At 34.2% G+C, this 13,050-nt stretch overlaps 1 long non-coding RNA gene across 1 annotated transcript; it reads right to left on the bottom strand.

Annotated features, from left to right (window-relative positions):
* Positions 1 to 1,372: 1,372 nt before the first annotated feature.
* Positions 1,373 to 8,875, bottom strand: LOC110344031 (uncharacterized). Its single transcript, XR_002386304.2, has 3 exons — positions 8,632 to 8,875; positions 3,706 to 3,863; positions 1,373 to 1,525 (listed from the first exon to the last, which is right to left on the bottom strand). It is a non-coding gene; the product is annotated as an uncharacterized LOC110344031 (long non-coding RNA).
* Between the last annotated feature and the right edge of the window lie 4,175 nt (positions 8,876 to 13,050).

Below are 13,050 nucleotides of genomic sequence, written 5' to 3'. Positions count from 1 at the left end.
GTTTTTTTTCTACTTTAAATATCTGATATAATTTATTAGTTAAAATGTATATGAGCCTGCTGTTGTCATATAGGTAGGTTTTCAAGCTAGGAATATACTTTCTTTAATAGGTGCTATTCAAATTTTATATTTCTTCCAGAGTTAGTTTCATTAATTTGTTTTCCAAGGTACTTCTTAGAAGTTGTCAAATTTCTTTCAAAATGATTTTTGTAAAATGCTTTCTATATCCTTTTAAATTCTGTAAAATCTATGGTAATGTCTCCTAGATCTTGATATTGTAATTTTAAAAATGTATAATTGATATTGTGTAATAGGAAGTAAAGTTCTAAAGGAGAAGGGGAAGTGGGAGCAGTAGGGGAAAGGACAGAAGGGAAAAGAAAAAATATGAGAAAAGGAAAAAAATGGAAACAAGGTCTTTGCAATTAGGGAAGGGTGGAGGGGTGAAGGGAGGGCAGGGGAAGGGGAAAAAATAAGAACCAAGATACTCATGTAATGGTACAAGATCCCAATAATATATGTAACTGTATTTTATACCTAAAATGTACCAATAAACTTAATGGGAAAAACAACAACAACAAAAAACAAAAGAATGAAAACGTTAAGAATAGGGACACAGAGATAGAGAAAAAAGGTTGTAGTGTGAGTTATTTATAAAACAATTTTGATATTTTTTCAATTTTTCATCAGTAGATTATCAAGAAGAAACTGTCTGCAATTCTGGAATTCATATCCTTTCAGTTCATTTGAAAAAGAAATAAAAGATTCCAGGTGTAAGAGATTATTTTCAAACATAACTCCTTAGAAGTCCCTGAATCATCATGTTTTGTCTTTATAATTATATAAAAATATTGTTAATTGTCTTCAGCCACTCAATTGTAGCTTTAGAAATAAGAAAAAAATGGATGTAGGGGAGGGAAAATTCCAAAGCAGGGCTCATCTTTCTGGGATTTACTTTACCGCAAGATATTTGTTCTCCAAACTATCATTAAATCTCATATGTTCTCTATGGTCTCTTACAGATTTACTTCTAACATTTAGTTCAATTATTCTAATTGTTCTCAAATTACCATTTTAATAATCTAGCCTGGTAGTTCTGGAAGAGGCTTTCCTCCAATGACATTTTTAAGACCTTAAAATTTGTAAGATTCTGATGCTAAAGGTGACAGGAACAAAACCCAATGCCTCAGGATAATTATTCTATCTTTGAGACAGTAGGATTTGTGACATCAAGAGAAAATTTATTATTTGAAGGCAGAAATTTCTCCAAAAGTTTAGCCAGAATTACAGTTTATTTTCAGACCCATTGCTCATAAGTAACAATTCTACTTAGACCATACACTTTTTCTTACTTTAATTGTTTTTTGACAGAGAAAGCTTTTTGAATTACATCCTCTTAATCCTTCTCCAGATTCCAGGAAGCACATCCAATCTGGGGCAACTGTCTTCAGTGCCCTTCCAGATTAGCATTTAATATTCTCTTGGTTTTTGCTCTGCCTTTAAATGCCCAGGGGTCTTGTTCCAGCTCCTAAGTGTTCAAGATATTTTAATGGTCACAATTTTCAGCTATATATTTCATGTTCTATAATTACTTGAATTTACTTCTTCTTTCAGAAACCTTGTCCCATCAGGTAGCACTTCTGTGTTTTTCTTTTTCCTTCTAAATGAGTAGCATGCATATCATGGTGTGACTAACATTATTGACTTCTGGACTCTAAAGACTAGGAAGAATTCTCAAGCATTCTTCATAGTAGATATTTTGAAATCATATACTTTTCTAACTGGAAATGCAGAGTATTTTAAGATAATGTGGTACTTATGAGTTGAGGGTGGAGATTAGGTACATTTAGTGGTCTTTTTTAAAGATCTTACTTTTTTTTTAACTTTGAGAGCAAGTTCATTTAAGTTTCTCAAATAATAGTGTTTCTTATTCAATAGATTTGAAGAGGAAGGTATTCATTTCAAGGGCCGTTTTCAATATATTTACATTTGTATTATGCATTATTATTTCCAGTAACACTTTATAGACAATCCAAATGGAAAACAACTTTTCTTAACAGGAATGAAAGGTGACATAGGCCTGCTAATGCCAACTTTCTGAAGCATGGATGACTACTGGTCTATGTTAACAAAATATGCTAGGTTTACAAAAAGTATCCTTGCCTTTTTGCTTTTACATTTCCATCTATAAATATATGTAATTTCCTTGGTAGAGCAGACCAAAGAATATTTCTGGGCCAAATTCCTATCCCTTCAGAAATGCATCCAGTTCTCTGGGACTTTAGTTGAGGTCAGATAAGGTGCAAGATTGGTTTAGTTTACTGATCAAAATAAATAAATAAAGCCAGTATATCAATTTAGCTTGATGTCCAATTTGTTATACATCATGGTTATGTGAACAGAAAAGTCATAATTTAAAGACTCCAATATGTACCACTGGCCAAAATGAATAAAAGACTCAGCAAAAAAAGAGAAATTTGCTGTACAAGCAATATTTTATTTCCTCTTTCTGTACTGAAAATAGCTCAGTGCTATTTGGTACAAAGTAAAAAAGTCTTAAAGAGTGTATTCCAAACTTGAGATTAAAGATTTAAAGTATATACATAAAGAAAATAGTAAATAAATTCATTTTTATAATGAGAAAGAAATATTAGGATTAGCTACTATTGACACTGTGGGAAGTAATTGGTAGGGAACAAGATACTCTTCTGATGGTAATCATAAAAGGACCTGATCACTCAGAATACAGTTAAACTGTAATAATCCAAGCTTAGAAGTTAACAATGAAAGTAAGCTTAAAACATGTCACAAATCTCATTACCTATTTAAGGTAGAACTCACTAAGCATCATGTAGTATTTTTATTCAAGACATGGAAACATTATTATAAGTATTCATGATTGCTTGTGGATAGTATTGGGGTAGGAGAGATCATTTTTCCTTTCAGTGGTGTATTATTTTAAATGGGTTTCTTATTTTTGGACTAACTTTCCCTTGCTATTTATTACTTTGACTGCAGTTAGTACATTTAACTCCACAAAGTCACTCTTCTTTTGATTCCCATCCCCGATCCTCTATTACTCCTGTTACTATAATATTTCATACACTAGAAAAACAGTACAAATTAGTAACAGATGTATGTCATATTAAAGCAACAATTTTTAAATCATGATTTTTAGTTAATATACTATGAATGAAAGAAGTGCTTTGCAATATTTTGCAATATTTACATTTCATGCTTATGCAGTGATAGGTGCTGAGTTTTTTATTTTTAGAGTTCAAATTATCAGTTATAAGATGTTAGGGAAGTTAGGGAAGGAGAATTTTCTTTCTGGTGATTGTGGATTAGGTAATCTACAGCATAATGAGGAAACAGAATGAATATATAAATATAATGCACTTATATATGGACTATTTATATGTGTTTGTTTGTGTGTTTTATATGTGTGTGGTGTGTTTAAAGCACCAGATACCTAACAAAATTATGAGGAATACCCAGAGTGCTATCAAGGAAGAATGAATGTGGCTTTAAAATTTTATTCTGGTACTTGTGGCTGCTTTTCTAAATCCAAAAGTGGAATGTAAAGGGATTGAGCACTTTTGATATCCAAGAGATATTGTATACCTAAAATGTACCAATAAGCTTAATGAAAAAAATTAAAAATAAAAAAATATCAAACTCAGGGGATTTCCAAGAGGATGCAATCACCTGTTCTTTGAAGTGGGATTCTCCAGAAGTGCAGCATCAGAGAAATAAGGATGACCCCAAGTAGTGTAAAGGTACTGTACTTCCAGACACTGGAGCTCATGTACCTTATCTTCACACACCAGGCAGCAATGCCTTGGATTTCCAATACTTCCTGGTACCTAAAGAGAGGAGAGGTAGATTATCTTTGGAACAAAATGAAGCAGTGTAATTAAAAAATATATTTCCAAATAACTTCTCTCTGTTCATGTCCAACATATAATAAATGGTAATGAGACTCACTTGAGGATTTAAATATGAAATGTAAACTCTACATTTAAAAAACTGAAATGAAAACTAAGAAATTACATTAAAAATCTGACAGTATAGTCATTAGTTTTGACCTTTAGAATGTGTTTTTTTAGAGAGAGTTTAATTAACAAAATAATTGAAATTTTAAAAATGTTTAAAAACAAAAAATAATTGAAATTCTAGAACTAAGAAAAACAATAACTCAAAACAAATTCAAGAAATGAGTTTAACAAATATTAAATGGAATAGAAGAGAACAATTTAGTGAGCTGAAAGGTAACATCTAAAATGAAGAATAATTAGAAAACCAGATGAAAAACATAGTACAAAGTGGATATAAAATGTAAATAAGAAAATCTTATTTATATGTATTTGAAATCCTAGCCCAAATAGAGAAAGTGGGGTAAAGTAATAGATTAGAACATAATAGCTACTAATTTTTAAAATTGATGAAAGATAGCAAGCCACACATAGATTACTGAAAAATCTTAAACAAGTTAAAAGTCCATACATGAGCTCATCAGATTTTTATTGACAAAACCCACAACCACATAGTGAATATTAAAATGAACAAGAAAAATAAAAAAGACTTTCAAATAGCATCAACTGAATTAATTGGCAACTGAATTCAACATAGTTGAAAAAGAATGCCAAAGGGGCCACGGATTTAGCTCAGTGGTTCTGCCACCTGCCTCCCAAGTACAAGGTCCCGAGTTCAATCCTCAGTACCAAAAAAAAGAATGCCCAATATAACAAAATACATTATGTCAATGAAAGAAAAAAATTATAATCTAACATTCAAAATTCAGAAAAATGTATTCTTCCAGATAAAAATAAATTCAAATATGAATAAGGAACTCTTATAAAAACAAAAATGATGATCATCAGAATTACAGTAAAGAATATACTGAAGAGCATTCTTTACAAAGAAGAAAAATCAGTAGTGGTTTCCATAGTGTAGTGGTTATCACGTTCACCTCACACAAAGAAGAAAAATCACCTCAAGTAGAAGGTTGAAATCAAAAAAGAGCAAGGGAACTAGGAATTTATACTAAATGTTTACTGCAACAATAAGTACTTTTACATTTAAAATATAGTTTGAATATAAATTTATGAATATGAGTTCAGAATTTACATTCTTATGTATACATGGAGTAACTCTGAAAGTGAAACATATTCCAGGCCATAAGGCCATCTCATTAAAATTAAAAAAATAATTGTGATCATGTACAATTCATTCTCTGACTTCAACATAAGTTACTGAGAGATTGATAACAGAAACTAGAATCACTATAAGGTTTGGAAATTAAGAAATGTACTTCTTAATCCAAAGTTCTATTAAATAAATTAGAATGAAAATATAATTAATTTGCATCTGAATGATAATGAAAATTCTAAAACTCAAATATTACGGATTCAATACAAATGTGCATAATGAAAAATGTATTGGCATAAATTAATGACTATATCTACAGTACCTTCCTAATTCTATGTTCTCATATAGCTGACAAGACAGAATATAATTTTAAAAGTCAAAAAAGTTACTCCAAGAAAAACATATATATATAGATCAAATATCTTTTAGCTTATTAATGACAAAACCAGTAAGCTGATAAAACTGCTTGCAGGAGTAATTAAGGAGCTGAGTATTACAGCCATTTACAAAAATATGAATACTACAAATAACCTTGCTAGATTAAATACAAAATTTGTTAATGTCCAATCAGGCAATAATATTTGAAGTTGTCTTTCCTATTTGTATAGAAACTACCTCTAAATTTGTATTTTTAAATGTTTGGGCTTTTATTAAATGATAAAAAGGAAAGACAGGTACATTTTTACACAGGTACATTCTCCTAAAAATAAACCAGGTGTAAGAATGTTAAATAATGTCCTTATAGAAATAGGAAGCTATTTTCTGTTTTCCCTTATTTCCAAGCTACAGATAACTTTCTTGCCTCATGTATTTATAAAATATAAACTTCTATGTCATTTACAACATGGAATGTATAGTCCAGCCTTGAGGAACTTTCTACCTAGTCTGAAAATCAAGACTAGAATTGAGCACAGAAAAACATATCTTTAATTAATATATATTTAATAGTTAAATTCTATAGTTATAAAGAAAAGAAGCAGGGAACCCTAACAAATGACTAATGAGGGGATTTTTAATTCTGCACAGTTCTATATAGAAGAATCAATGGCTTCTGCAATCAAAGTATTCAAATCTAAAATCATCTTCTCCTAAAACTTCTGCTACTATATTTTTACTATTGACTCATATCTTAGGATGGAATATCCTGAACCTTCACAGAAAACAGAAAGCTGTTAATTGATGTCTGTGTTCCCAGCATAGATTCTGGCTTATAACAAGTGTGTCATATATGTTGACTTAATTACTAATCTTTTACATGATTGCTTTTTGAATTCTTACCACTTGCCCTCCGCACCTTAACTTTTGCTATATATAGGAACACTACTGTATATCCTAGTCCTCCCTTAATATATGTCAGGAAGTATTCTAAGGGATTTGCATGTGTTTATCTAATCCTCCAAATAACTCTATAGGTAGCCACTACTTTTTACTGGATATTACAAATGATGAAACTTAGGCAGAGTATGATAAACAAAGTTGTTGTGAGCTAACTATAACATAATAAGGGAAAACCAGGATTTTAGTTTAGAAATTTTTATCTCTATGTATTTAATTATCTTTTTACATGGCTTTGGATTGTATCATATGGCAGGGTAATATATGCTAGCTTATCCAACTCGCAGTGCACGTGCTTGGACATGCCTGGCTTGCCTGGGCCAAAATGAATGAAGAGAAAATGTCTTGGGCTGGCATATAAAACATATAATATAGTTGGTGTATATAAGTAACAAAGCTTCCTTTTTGAAACAAATAGTTTTTGTTTAATTGGGCAGCTCCAACCCATGGGCTAGACCTTGGACTTGCCTGGAAGATAAAGAATGAACTGTTTTCAGTATCTTAGATATAAAGTACAACTAAGATTTAAACCAATGTGTTGGTTATATGAACAAAGAAAAAGGAACAGAATAATTTTAACCATGTATTCAAGAAAAAGTATGTCAGAAGAGACTTGGTAAATGATCACCAGATAAAGTCTATCTGTCCAGCTAAGTTTTAGATTTCAGAGGAGTTTAGGTAAGAAATTATATTTTAGACAAATAACCATTCTAATCCTACACTGAATATTTACTGATAACTACAATGGAATCTCTTAATCAAGTTAAGTGTAGTTATTTAATGAAAAGCTGGCTATAAGATAAATCAGTTTTTGTGTTCAATGGAGGGCATGGAAAAGAAAAATTACCAGCAGAGTTAGCCTTCCTCTTTGAACCCAAGCTGCCTAAGATACCAAATCCATGCTTTTTAAAATCTTGTACCCTAACATGGCCCTGCTAGGATTTTCAAAGTGAAATTTGACCCTCAGTCCACATTAACATGGCTATATATAAAAGGCTTCACATGGGTTATAAAAGGAAATATTAAAGAATAGAGCAATACTAGAAGAGGAATTCCATATATATACATGTATATATATATTTTACTAAAATCACCAGCCTTTGTTTCAGTGATGTGTTCCTTAGAAGACTTATGACTTTAACCTTGTTTGAAACTAGTGAGTGAATTCAGGGATCATTATTAAAATTAGGGAGTTATTCTATATATCAAACCCATCCAAAAATAATGAAGTAAAACACCATTTTATTATGCACACAGATTAAGGGAGAGACCAATAGGACTGGGTTATATCTACCCCATTATGCTGTTGTGATTACTCAATGGCTAGGGGCTGAAATCATTTGATAGTTCCTTACTTGTATAGGCAGTGATTGATGCTGGCTGTTAACAAAGACCTCAGCTGGGCTGAAACCTGGAACTTCTACTTTTAGTTTCTCCATATAAATTATGGGTATATTATCTGGCTTTCCTGCAACTGTGACGCAATACCCAACATCCACAACTTAAAGGAGAGGTTTATTTTGGCTCACAGTTTCAGTGGATTTGGTCCGTGGTCAACTAGCTCCAAAGCAGAAACAGAATGGCAGAATGGTATTGTTGAGGAAGGCTGTCCATCATATGGTGGCCAGGAAGCACAGAGGTAAGGTAGGAACCAGGGACTAGAATACTTTTCAAGTCATGGTCCCAGTCCCCTCCCTATCTGACCAGAATCTACCTGTGGACATGAGATTTTATTCGGGGGGAACATTTTACATATAACCCATGATATTCCACCCTTGACCCTCCAAAGCTTATGTCCACCTCTTTATGCATAATACACTTAGTTCATCTCTGAGTCACAAGAGTCTTAACAGTTTCAACATTGCTGAAAAGTTGAAGATCAAAATCTCTTCTTAGAATTGAGACAAACATTTAGCTGTGAGCCCATGTAAAAAATCAAAAAGAAAATTGAACCCTTCCAACATATAGTGGTTCAGGGCAAACATTTCCATTCCAAAAGGAATGAATAGGGGAATAGATAGAATGCAGACCAAAGAAAGACCAAATCTCAGTAGGGCAAATATTAACTCTTATAGCTGCATGGCAAGCACCCAATGCAAATTATGGGGCAATATGAGGAACAAAGGGCTTTAACAGCCTCTTTCTTACCACTTTCCTGGTTGCAGCCTACATGCCCTCTCTCTTGGAATGGATCTGCACAATACGTGCAGCTTTACTCAGCAGATATTCCACATTTCTGGTATCCCTAACTTCTTGGTGTCTCCAATACAACTTTAGCTTCACTCTCAGTCCTTAATGCACTATCATTTCAGGGGACACAGTGAGGAACTGAGACCCTGTCACACATTTTTGCCTGGACTCCCAGGCCTTCTGAAATCTTAGTGGGAGCCTCTGTGACCTCATAATTCTTTCATTCTACATGCCAGGAAATCCAGCAACATTTGAATGATGTCCAGGCAGGCCACCAGCTTTAGTATTTGCAGAACAGTATGGTAAACTAAAGCTCTTCACCCCATGGTTGCCAGGAAGCAGAGAGACAAGGAATGAAACAGGGATGAGTTATGTCCAAATCATGTCCCCAATGACCTGCCCTTTCTAGTAAGATCCTTCCTTTAAACATGAAACTTTTAGGGGACATTTTAAATCTAAACCAAAACAGTGGGCCTGCTGATAGCAATGGCAATTGGTTCTAAGAATGAGCATCCCCAAAGACTAAGAGGAAATATGTATCATTTACTCATGTCACAGAGTGTGAATTTTACTCCCCCACAACCACTTTACTGTTCAACAAAGTCACAGAATTCTTCCCATGATCAGTGAAACAGATCATGGACCCCACTGCTGAATGGTAGAAATGCCAACGTCTCAAGTAAGAAGAACGTGAGATGGCATACATTTTGAAGGTAACATGCCTCAGGTGTGAAGGCATGTAAAATAAGAAATCAAGCCATGTATTCTTAATGTTTAGAGTTCTATGGTCAATAAATCCCTCTAAGGAGGGAGTAAGCTCACAATTCTAAGTTTATCATATTAAGGAAAGGGAAATTTACTAAATGTGATGACCAGTCTACCTCAAGCTGGAAATAATTGTCACTGTTAGCACTGGCCAATTACTTGGCCAAAAGTTAGCACACGTCTTGGAGGTTGTTGGCTCTTCCTCATACTCAAGGAATTCTGAATTTGAAGGAGGTACAAGAGTAAACTAGGAAAGTTGGAGTAATTCCAGGGAAGAGGAGCAACTTATAGAAAAACTTGAAATAAGAGAGGGAGGCAGAAAATAAGCAAAGAAAAAAGGTCCATGTCAGTGGTAACAAAAAGGGAGAAGTTATTGCTAAAGCAGCTGAACCCAGAATATTTATCAGAAACCAGAAGTTAAAGCCTAAGTTTATTATATAGATGTGGGCATAGAATGGGTGATGCAGCTTGAAAATATCACTTTAGGAGAAGAATAGATAATAGATCAGAGTGAGAGAACAGGATGAAAAGAGTATATCCAATTAAGGAATTATTGTGATAGTTTACTGAGAAACAATGGCACTGTAGACTAGGGAAGTTGCTGAGTGAGCCAATGGAAGTGAATAGATTTACAGTTAATCCATCATCCTGGGCATAAAGAGTCAGAGAAAGTTTCTGTGTGGGTATGGAAATTGGCCGAAATCTTGAGTAGATGATAAACATGAATCACTTGGGGGACAATTGAATAAGGAATTCTCAAATAGGAAAAATAGTATATAAAAAATGCACATTAGAATGTGCTAAGGTCATATGCTGGAGCTAATAAATAGAAGTATTTTATTGTGTTTTTCTGACTTGAAAGGCCTTCAGTATTACCTTAAATACATGAGACAGGCTGTAGTTATTAGCCTAAAAAGACTCCAAAACTAATTTAGTTGAGTCCAGTGATCATATTCTGGTATCTTACTGGAGCAATTAAAGTTTGTTATTCTATAATTAAACAGAATAGACTTTAATTCCCAGCTATATTATTTATCAAATCTATGATCTTGCAGAGGTTACATACTCCCCTAATATTTATCTCATAACTTTAAGCTTTTTAAAAAATACGTAGAAAATAATAATGACTAGCTCATAGAATTATAGGAAAGATAAAATGAGATCATGTATACTTAATGCAGTATCACACATCTATTACATGCTCATAAATGTTAATCATTCCTATTGTTACTATGACTACACGTGCTGCTGTTGCTTATCTTAAACCACTTCCTTGAAGAACTTATAAAATGTATTTTATTAATATCATCAGAGACAATTATTTCAGGAGGTGAAATTTCAACTGGACATTGTGATAAACACGGTGGATGAATAGCTACACATTAATACTACTGCAGACAGCCACAAATGATCCATAACTTTGAACTCTGCTCCATGAACCCAACCTTATAGGTCACACTAATGCGACTTTATCCATTTACATCTCTCTTCCCTCCCCCAGGTTATTCAATGCACAACATGGGCCTGATAAGTCTGATGATCATTATTTCAATTCCACAATTGTAAGTTAAATATTGGTGCAGCACTATGGTGACACAAGCTCTAAATTCTTCATTCTTTTCCTCTGAGGGACAGCAATGATTATGGGAAAGTCGAGGTGAATAAGGGCTGGGAGACCCCCCTGCATCACGTGGTGGTCTTAGTTGGCTCTTGGACCCTCCCAGAGAAAATTTGAGGGAGGTCTACATAAGGGACTCAGAGTCAGAAAATACAAATTTTAAAACCAGTTTACTGAATAACAAACAAAGTAGTTTTATGAGAGAATAATACACTTGAGGGAGTCACATGCAAGCAGGGTCTACAGGAAGCATCTGCCCGGAATTCTAGGATGGGTTTCCTTTACAGGCCTTGGAATTTGAAGAAGAGCCTCGGGTCTCTGACTGACCAGGCGTCTTTCAATCAGTGAAGACAATCAGCTCTCACTTCCACAGGGGAAGTTTTTGCAATTGCCTGAGCTTACTAGGAATAAGTATGACAGCCAAAGCCCATTCAGGGGGCTCAAAGCCACAGTGTTCATCAAATGCATGTAAATGAGGCCTATGAGGGGCACACAAGGTCACCGTAGTTCAACTGGGGGCCTGTGCCTGTAGGTGTGGCTGTCTGGGATTAAAGGATGCAAAAGTAGGCAGAAAGAGAAATTTGTATAGGGGCATAAAGTGTTCTATTTAGGAAGTCTGGTGCCCCTAACTCAGGAAATCTAGACTGTGTGAAAATTCCTCTCAGGACCGCATTGCCAGTTTCTTGGATTCAGCTCCTTCCTGGCTAACTACGTACTCTATGAGAACCATGATCACATTTATTCATCTTCAAAAAGAAATTACTGGAAAACAAGAACATAAAAAATAGAGAGTGCGATCATCACTTGATCACTCTGCAGTGATGTGAAAATGCCGGGTATGCCTGGTGAGTGGATGCCAATTTAGCATACTTGAATTTTAAGTAGGGAAATACAGGGAGGTTAGCTGGAAAGGAAAGGCACTGGTCATGGAAGATATTTCATAGTCTCAACAGGACAATGAGAATCACTGCAGAAAAATGTTGAGACTTGACCAAAGTTGACACACATTGCTGCCTTCACTGAACCTTGAATGACACAGCTACAACAAGAGTCAGCCCCAGTTAACACAAAAGTGTAAAAGAATTTCTTACTCTGCTCAACTGAGGGTATGTTTGGGGAAATGAGTTTGCTATTATTGTCTCTGGTGGCCATCCCTTATGGAAAACAATTGAGACTAAGAAAGAGGCTTCGAATGATTTTCCAGGCCATATCATAATAATTTCAAAAAGCTCTGTGGCCTGACAATATCCTTATATACATATGTGCATAATATATATATGTAATATTTGTACGTATTAAAATAGCTCTAAAGTCTATGAGAGTCACTTTTTTAACTAAATTTTTCTTAAGGCTTTTTAGGCAGTGCAGCATGGACCTGATCCTTTTCCACAAAGATGGCTGCCTCTAGCACCTCATACAGAAAAATGCAATTAAATTAAAATCTAATTTTCAAGTACATCTTGCAGTTTATTCAAAGTGGAAAATAACTCATATTATGAGCTTTTAGACTTCAGGCAGAGCACATTAATGCTGTTTTGTTTTACTAATCCTCTTCAGAACCATGACTTTTATTTGGCATTTTTAGAAAGGCTTGGGGACAAGGAACCTATTAGTGCTATGACTAGGTTTAGCCTTTCTTTGGACAATGTAACAAGACCTACAAAATACAATCCTAGAGAGAACTAATATTCCTTCACTTTCTGTTCATAGATTTCACCCTAATAGGACAGGATCAGATTTAAATTCTGCCACTTTAAATCAGCTTTGAATCTTGCATCTAACTCTTCTCCTGGGTTTTAGTGCCATATTGCAATGTTAAAGTGTAAAACTCTGCATCTGCTGAGGCATTTGGCTGGAAAAGCAAGTATGTCAGTGGCCGTCCCTCGCTACCATCACACATATGGAATTTCTGTGTTCCGCTTTGCCATCTGGTCATTAGGCCTAGATTCACTCTTCATTGAATAAGGACCATCTACCAGATCGGCACCTCTTAC

The sequence above is a fragment of the Heterocephalus glaber genome, unplaced genomic scaffold, assembly GCF_053883595.1.
Source record: "Heterocephalus glaber isolate CG9 unplaced genomic scaffold, H.glaber_assembly_v1.0 deba00000331, whole genome shotgun sequence".
Lineage (NCBI taxonomy): Eukaryota > Metazoa > Chordata > Mammalia > Rodentia > Bathyergidae > Heterocephalus > Heterocephalus glaber.
Note: the sequence above shows the minus strand (reverse complement) of the source record. Positions and strands in the feature narration are given on the sequence as shown.